Below are 8,454 nucleotides of genomic sequence, written 5' to 3' on the forward strand. Positions count from 1 at the left end.
CAACAATCCAAAACTTTTTGAGAGCTGACATGATGCTACAACCAGAAAAATGCACACCTGACCTCCTGGGATAGGTTATAAGCAACCTTCAGGCACAGACAAAATACCAGGGTCAAGTGATCCTCAGCATGTGATGAGATGTCCACAGACATAAGTGAATTTTGCGTTTACACTTGGGTCCCATTCCCAAGATTTTTCATTATGTATATGCAAATATTCCAAAATCCAAAATCTAAGACACTACACATTTTGGAGGAGGGATGTTCAACCTTCAACTTCAGCCTTCTCGTTACATAATGTTCTGTCTTAACTAGCTGGTAATTCTGTGTTCTTTTCTTAGCCAGACCAGGAGCTGTCCTGATGAAATGGATAATCCAAACATAGGTGGACTTTTGTATTTCTTTGCCTCAGATGCCTAGGACTGTTTCCAACACAAAGGAGGTTTATGGGATTATTGAAAGTGAAGATCTAGGAAATGAAGGACTGAGAACAGAAATGAAGAAAGAAGAAAATTCAGAAAGAAGAGAGACCGTGTAAAGTCCAGGCAGCGGAGAAAAAGCTGAGATGGAAGCCTCAGAGATGCAAGCAAGTGAAGAGAACTGAGAACAAAGCAGAACAGAAGAGGGCGGACTCCTCCCACCACCACCAAAATGAATGTCTGGGGGGAAGGGGTGACTAGACATGAATGGGTGTGCATATCGTTCACAAGACAAAATACGGGGAAAAGGAGTCTTCAAGGCTAAACACAATTCTTCCTCTATCAGTACAGGGGGCAAGATTGGTCCCTAGCACTCTCCCTCCCCTCCTGGCCATGCTCTAACCATATCTCAAGTTGTTTCTTCCTCTCCATCATCTTTTGAAACAATCAGAAGATAGCTTCACACTCTTAGATACAGGTTTTATGCAAAGCAAGCAGTTTTGTGTAAGTCCTTTGCAAGACTACATTCCAAGTGCTGTGGATTCCTCCATAGTGCATGGCTCTTTTGCTGAGGAAAAGCAAACCCACAAAAGACAGAGGACAGAATGAAGATGACACATCTGTTAGAGATGATGCTGGACTTTATCAGCACATCCGGCTATGAGATGGGACCCAGTTTCTACTGCCAGCTCTGCTTTCAGGCAGTGATGAGACCTCAGCCACATCCTGTTCAGGTCCTGTCCTGCAGAAGACTGTAGACTCACTGACAAGAACCCTAGCCAGAGAATCCATGCTCTAGCCCAAATCTCTTGCCAATCAGCTTTGTAGCTCTAGTCAGATGCCAGCATCCTCTGTCTCAGCTTCCCCAAGTGCATCGTGAAGGATTAGAGAAGAGGATCTCTTCGGGACCTTCTGCCCAAGGCCTACATGCTGTAACTTCATCAATGCCAAAGAGTGTGATCAGACTCCAGATCCTGTAGTTCCGGAAAGAATTTCTGGAAAAAGAAATCACTACCATCACCTCAGGACACAACATGGGTGGGCAGCTGCATCCTTTGCACCAGGCATAGCTGTCTAAAAGCCAAAATGGAAAACTGAATTTGCAATCCAGAATGAATGAGAAGAAATCCCCCACTCCTTACAGAGCTGGCAAGATTGTCTCCAGCCCAATCCAGCAGTCCTCCTTCAGCAGCCCCACAGTCCCCTCGTGAAGCTTGTACACCTGCAAGGATGCACTAAGCTCTGCAGAGGCCAAGCAGGGGCAGGTAGCACCAGTAGGGACCTTGTCACATGGACCCAACTTTCTCTCTTGTGCTAGAACCACACCAGCCATCTTTCTATTCCCTTTCCTCAGGTCTCTCAAAATCCAAACATTCCTAGCAGTGTCGGCTATCACACCAAAGTACTTATGGCTTTTTCGGAAGCACAGGTCAGACAAGAGGCCGGACAGATCTAAGAATGGAAACTCTAGGATATAGGGAAAGTAGCAGCGCAGATTTGAGATACTTGACAACTGTTACACAGGTCAGGGAGAAGTATAAACAATGGTGGTGCTAACGATGATGATGGTGATAACAGAAAGCAATGAAAATATATGTGTGTTTGCTTGCATTGAAAGAAACAAGACTGGATTTGATCTGTGATGCTGCAATGGGGTGGAGTAGCCCACCATGGGAGGGAGGGCAAGGGGAGGGGTAGGGGGAACATCAGAGCCTATGAAATGTTGTTATAAAATTAAATGCAATAAAAAAAGAAAATATATGTGTGTGTAGTCTATGTCAAGTGCTCTTCTTAGCACTTCACATTCTTCTTTAAAAAAAAAGCAAGTTATTTATTTTTATTGGAAAGGCAGATTTACAGACAGGAGACGAGACAGCAAGAAAGCTCTTCCATCTGTTGGTTCACTCCCCAAGTGGCCACAACGAGCGAAGCAGAGCCAATCCAAAACCAGGAGCCAGAAGCCTTTTCAGGTCTCCTGCATTCTAACTCATAGCAAGAACAGTTATAAAAACTAATCTATTGGGGGCCAGCATTGTGGTGTAATAGGTAAAGCCCGAAGCACCAGCCTCCCCTGAGGGGTGCCAATTCAAATGCCCTGGTTGCTCCATCTTCCATCCCACTTCCTGTAAGCACACCTGAGAAAGCAGCAGAGGGTGGCTCGGTGCTTAGGCCGCTGCACTCACGTGGAAGACCCAGAGCAAGCTCCTGGCTCCTGGCTTTGCTCTATCACAGCCCCAGCCATTGTGGCCATTTGGGGAGTGAAGGTGGAAGATCTCTGTCTCTCCTTGTTCCCTGTGCCCCTTTCAAATAAATAAGTCTTAAGAACTGGACTGTTTGGAGGTTGCTACATCAAGTTATTAGATGAGCACCTTACCTGTCTGAGATACCCTCTCCATCCTACAAGCTCTGGCTCTCGTCCTTCACGTCTCTTCTCTTCCCCCCTAAAGCAAACAGGTACCTCTTTGCAAATTGGTTTCTATACAAAATATAAGCAAGGAATCCATAAAATAATAAGGACTTAAGTGATTGGTAAGACCTGCTGCTCAGCGAGATGCCAAACCCTCTTCTTGTAGCAGCTGGAGAGAGTAAGTGTGGTGAGAGTCCCATCTGGTGGTTGGACACATTCATGATTCTCAGCAGGGAACCTATTTCTTGCATTCGTTTTTTTTTTTTTTTTAACTAGGGACTACAGATACCAGTCCTCGTGCTGCAGGAAGGTAGACCCATTCCCTGGAGGCATCAGAAGCTCTCCCGGGTGGCCAATACTGTGAGTTCAGATGCTCTGGTCTGATGGAAACCAAGGTGTTGGAAGGGTAGTCAAGAGAAGTATGGCTGTGTTAACAGATCAATCACACACAATCGCTTCTACAACCTGACCCAGTGATGAGCTGTGAGAAGTCTGATGAAGAACATTCAGCTTTTCCTTTTGTACATTTTCAGGCGATTATTGTCATCAACTTGCATGACCAGATACCACTTTCTAATTGATAACAAAACTACTCTGAGACTACCGAGCTCCAACAGTGCCATCTGCTGGCCATTAAGTGATGAGGCAAGCATGAACTTAACCTTTCTTCTCAAGGTTGAGAGACCAGTTAAAGCACATATAGCACTTAAATATGCAACCCCTTAGTAGCCACGGCAGTCACCACAAGCTACAATCCTGTGTGCATTCATTGCACATGAAGTTCTGAGCAACGCTACATGCAGGTCTTTGCCTGTACACACCTTGACAAGGCAGGGACCATCAATGGAACTTTGGATGCCCAGTATTTGGTAGATGGTGACTGGACATCCAAATGGCCGGTGCAGAAGGAACTGTTTGTTTCTCACTGCAGCGAAGTTTAACCAACAAGCAAGATGATATCGAGATCACATTAGCAGATTTGGGAGCACTGACATGGTGTCTGAACACTGGACCTGCCAGTGCAAGGTAGGAGAAAGAACTACACTAGCCAGCACCTCACAGGGTGCTGAGCTCCAGGTGCCTCCAGAATAGGCGCTCACGGTTTCCCAAATACTGAGTGAAGTTCCACAGATTCCACAAATAGAACAGTTGAGACAAAGACAAAATTAAACAGAAGAAGATGCACAAGAGGGCCTTGCCTAGACATAGATGGAGATTTTCCCACATGCTACAGGGAAAATCAGGAACCAAAGGGATGTGGAAAATTCAGCAGGGCCCCTAGAAAGTGTGCCCAGAAAGGACACGGGAAGCAGAGCCCTTTCTGTGCCATAGGCAGTGTAGAGGCCCAACCGTTGTGCGAGGGCCAAAGCTAGAGAAAATGGACACGAGCTGTGGCCCAAAACAAAAGGCCTTACTTTGTTTAGAGAGAAAGATCTGTGTTTATACTTAAGTGCTGCGGCAGGCTTTTGGGAGAAGCGGCTTATTCCCTTGTTTGAGATCTTTAAAGAAGGGCCGCACTCCTTCTTTGGAGAGGAGGACAGGCCTGGTGACCTGCTGTAGTTCCTTCTGCTCTGCGGATGCCAAGATGCAATCCTTGGTGCCACTCATAGAACACTCAGCAGATGGCGCTCTCACCAGAAAATATCATGTGTGGTGAGCAGCTTAGGAATTGGACCTTGGTTAAGAAGCCCACCTCTACCATCTACTGGCTGAGTGACCCAAGCAAGTTACCTAACTCCCTTCGGTTTCCTCAGCCATGAGATGCAGTTTTCGGGGACTGTCATGAGATGAGGTTTGCTGCATTTCACCCTAGTTCCTGGCCCACATCAAGGACCTTAAAAGTGGAAGCTATTATTACAGAGCATTTGATGAAAATTAATTTAAAAAATAACTATTTTGAGCAATGATCAGCCCATAATAGGCTCTGGATCTTGTTGAAAACGTATGAATTACAAAGGAAACTTGAAGGCGAAACTGATTACCATGGAAAGGGTTCTGCAGTAGTTTGGGAAACCAATGTACCTCTGGTCGTGGGGCTTAAACTCACTGAAACATCTGCATTTTGGCTGCTTCTATAAACGTTCTGTTAGAGGAGTGTGACATTTCTTCCACTATCATGTTCTGGAACTCAAGGGAACGCCAGAACCGAATACACATCAAAAACACATGCTGGGGCCCAGCGGTGTGGCCTAGTGGCTAAAGTCCTTGCCTTGAACACCCCACGATCCCATATGGGCGCCGGTTCTAATCCCGGCAGCTCCACTTCCCATCCAGCTCCCTGCTTGTGGCCTGGGAAAGCAGTCGAGGACAGCCCAAAGCTTTGGGATCCTGAACCCGTGTGGGATACCCAGAAGAAGTTCCTGGATCCTGGCTCTGGATCGGCATAGCATCGGCCGTTGTGCTCACTTGGGGAGTAAACCATTGGACAGAAGATCTTCCTCTCTGTCTCTCCTTCTCTCTGTATATCTGACTTTCCAACAAACAAATAAATCTTTAAAAACATATGCTGAAGTACAACCAGGTACTAATCATATAATTCAAACTCAAAATTTATAATAGAATGCTCACAAATACAAAAGCCTTATAGCTATGAAGACAAAGCAAAGATATTTCAAATTTCATAACATTCCTTCATTACTATTGAGAGTAAAAAATAATTTTGAGCTTCTTATTTCATTGCAACCATACGCACGGTCGATGCCGTGGTGCAAAGGGTTAAAGCACAGCTGGCATCCTATATGAGTGCAAGCTCTGATGGCAGCTGCTCTGGTTGTAATTCAGCTCACTGGTAATGCACCTGGAAAAGCAGTGGAAAATGGCCTGAGTGCCTGGGCCCCCGTCACCTACATGGGAGACAGAGATGGAGGCGTAAGCTCTGGCTTCAGCCTGACTCAGTCCCAGCCACTGCAGACATTTGGGAACCAAATAAGTGCAAAAATAGGCGCAGAGTCTCCCTGTCTCTCTTTCTCTCTTTTGCTATCCCTCTGTCTCCCTCTCCCCCTCTCTCTCTTTCTCTCTCCCTCTGTCTCTCCTTCTCTCCCTCTCCTTCCTTTCTCTCCTAACTCCCTCCCTTCCTCTGTCTCTGCCCCTCTGTCTCTCTCCCTCCCTCCCTCTCTCTCCCTCTTCTCTCTCTCTCCCTCCTTCTCTTTCTCCATCCCTCCCTCCCTGTCTCTCTCTCTCTGTCTCTCTCTCTCCCTCTCCCTCCCTCTCTCTCCCTCCGTCTCTCTCCCTCCCTCTCTCTCCCTGCATCCCTCCCTCCATCTCTCTTCCCCTCCATCTCTCTCTCTCTCCCTATTCTCTCTCTCTCCCTCTCTCTCCCTCTTTTTCTCTCTCCCTCTTTTTCTTCCCCTCCTCCAGCCCTGCTTTCTTCTCTTTTTCTCTCTCTCTTTGTGTGTCTTTGTGTGTCTCCTTCTCTCTGTAACTCTGTCTCTAAAATAAATAAATGTTTTTTTTTATCACAAGCAATATTCATAAAGTATCTGGGAAATGCAAATTATGAAAATATTATGCATGAATTTCAAATTAGTTCACACCAAAGTAACTTTATATTTTACCATTTATCCACAAACTATGTGAGGTGTCCTCACACACTTAAATACTGAGTTTAAACAATCTCAAGCTCAAACTCGAAGACTCTAAACTAATGCCACTTTACATGCATGAGGCAGCAAACTTTCTTTTCAAAGAGCCAGATAGTAAATATTTTAGGTTCATTCAACCCTTCCCAGCTGAAGCAGCCAAGTAGTAACCAGTGGCTGAGGCTGCATTCCAATATATTATATTGATATTGACAGCCACTGAAATGTGAATTCCATATCGTTTCCAACTGTCACAAAATATTCATAGTTTCCACTGCTTGTTAAATTATCATCTTAAAATATATAGAAGTCTTGAGTATTATACAAAAATGGGCTGTGTGCAGGATATAGTTCGTGGTCCATAATGTGCCAAACCTTACTGTAATTATATACTTAGAGAAAGCGGTCATGTGGGAAATTCAGAATTGGCAGAATGCCTTTGTGGGGCTCTGGTTGGCTTGATGGTGTTTGTTTTGCCTTATTGTTGTCATCTGCCTTTCCTCTAAGGAATCCCACTACAAACCAGTCACCCTGTGTGGCAGGACAAGGATCCCATGCTGGATTTCAGCAAAACTAGGGTAAGCCTGACACCTTGTGGTTGCATTGCAAATGACAGGTGCCGCCTTGCAAGTTACCAGCAAGACACCACTCACTTGTAGGGAAGCATGAGGGAGGGCTGGCTGTGCCGGCTCACAGGATGGTCACCCAGCTGGCAGCTGCAGTCACTCCTGCCATCATTGCTGTCATTGATGTGGTTGTTGAAACAAGGCAGGGTAAGTCCAGGGTTCACTCTCTGACTTCGCTTTCCAAAGGGAACTTTCGAAAGGCTGTCATGGGGATAGGGGCACGTGCCCAATCCTGCCTAGCTGAGGACTCACAGATGTTCCAGACTTTGCCTGTCTGGCTAGATCTCCCACTTGCAGCCATCGGTGTGCATCCAAGGGAGAAGAAAGAACCTGAGCATACATCTCAGTGCCACTCCTCATGCTTACAAAACAGAGAGCAGGAAAAGCATCCACTGATGAAGAGCAGGAGTTAGACCCTGGAAATGCTGGAGAAGGGGTTTCCAGAAGGCAAACAGCCCCAGTTAAGATGTCACAACACTCCTGAGGCCAGCTGCCGTTATTCACTGACTGCCCAGGTCAGACTGTCCCAAGGCCTCCACAGCTGTGCTTTGCTCATTTTTGGAGAACTGAAAGAGCGATCCTCCCCTCCACCAGCTCTCCTTGTCTCTGGATGTGCCCCCTTGAAGCTTCTGTGTCCAGGTCACTCCCATCCTGCCAGTCAGGCAGGAAAAGAGAGGCCGTGCCCACTGGGCTGGGAAGGTCATTGCCCGGCTCACAGCTATGCCTATGTGCTTCTCGGAAAGCAGACGGACACTTGGAGGCAACTGCACAGGGCTTTCCTGGCTTCGTGGTCACAAAAGCGTGCTTGTCACCCAAGAGGCTCCCCTTCGGAGGCAGCAAGCCCTGAGTGTTTCCCACACCTGCTGCAAGGAGGGGTCAGGAGGGTGGAAAAGAAATGCAGATGACCCCACCTGGCAGTCCCTGCAGTGGCAGCTGAGATCTGGGGAGCTGGCACAGGGCAGCTGGCAAGGGAATGGGTTCCTAATGCCAGGCATCTCAACGGGTCCTCCCACTCCACACTGCCAGCTCAGACATCAGGCTGGAGAGTCTGGAACCCCCACTCCAAGGAACAGGACTCAATCCAATCCACAGGCCTGTGGCCTGGACACCAGAGCATCCCTGTCTTGCCCAGGGGAAGGTGGTGGTGGAGCAGAATTGATCAGGTGACAGATACTGGTGGAGCTGTGGCCATCAGTGAGAAGAGACCTGACACCTTCCATTGAGGTCATCACAGCCAACTCAACAATACCGCAGCCAGTCTGCCTGGGGCAAGGTTTCCACTTGCTTTACCGCAGGTGCCTCCCCATGTACCACCAACCCTCCATCACCTCCATCCTTGGGGAATTGACCAAACAGCTTCATTTCCTATCCCGACCCCCCACCCTTCCAGTTCTCAAGTGAGAGTTAGGAACGCTGAACAGTGCA

The sequence above is a fragment of the Ochotona curzoniae genome, unplaced genomic scaffold (assembly GCF_017591425.1).
Source record: "Ochotona curzoniae isolate NIBS_2020 unplaced genomic scaffold, NIBS_Ocur_1.0 contig_832, whole genome shotgun sequence".
Lineage (NCBI taxonomy): Eukaryota > Metazoa > Chordata > Mammalia > Lagomorpha > Ochotonidae > Ochotona > Ochotona curzoniae.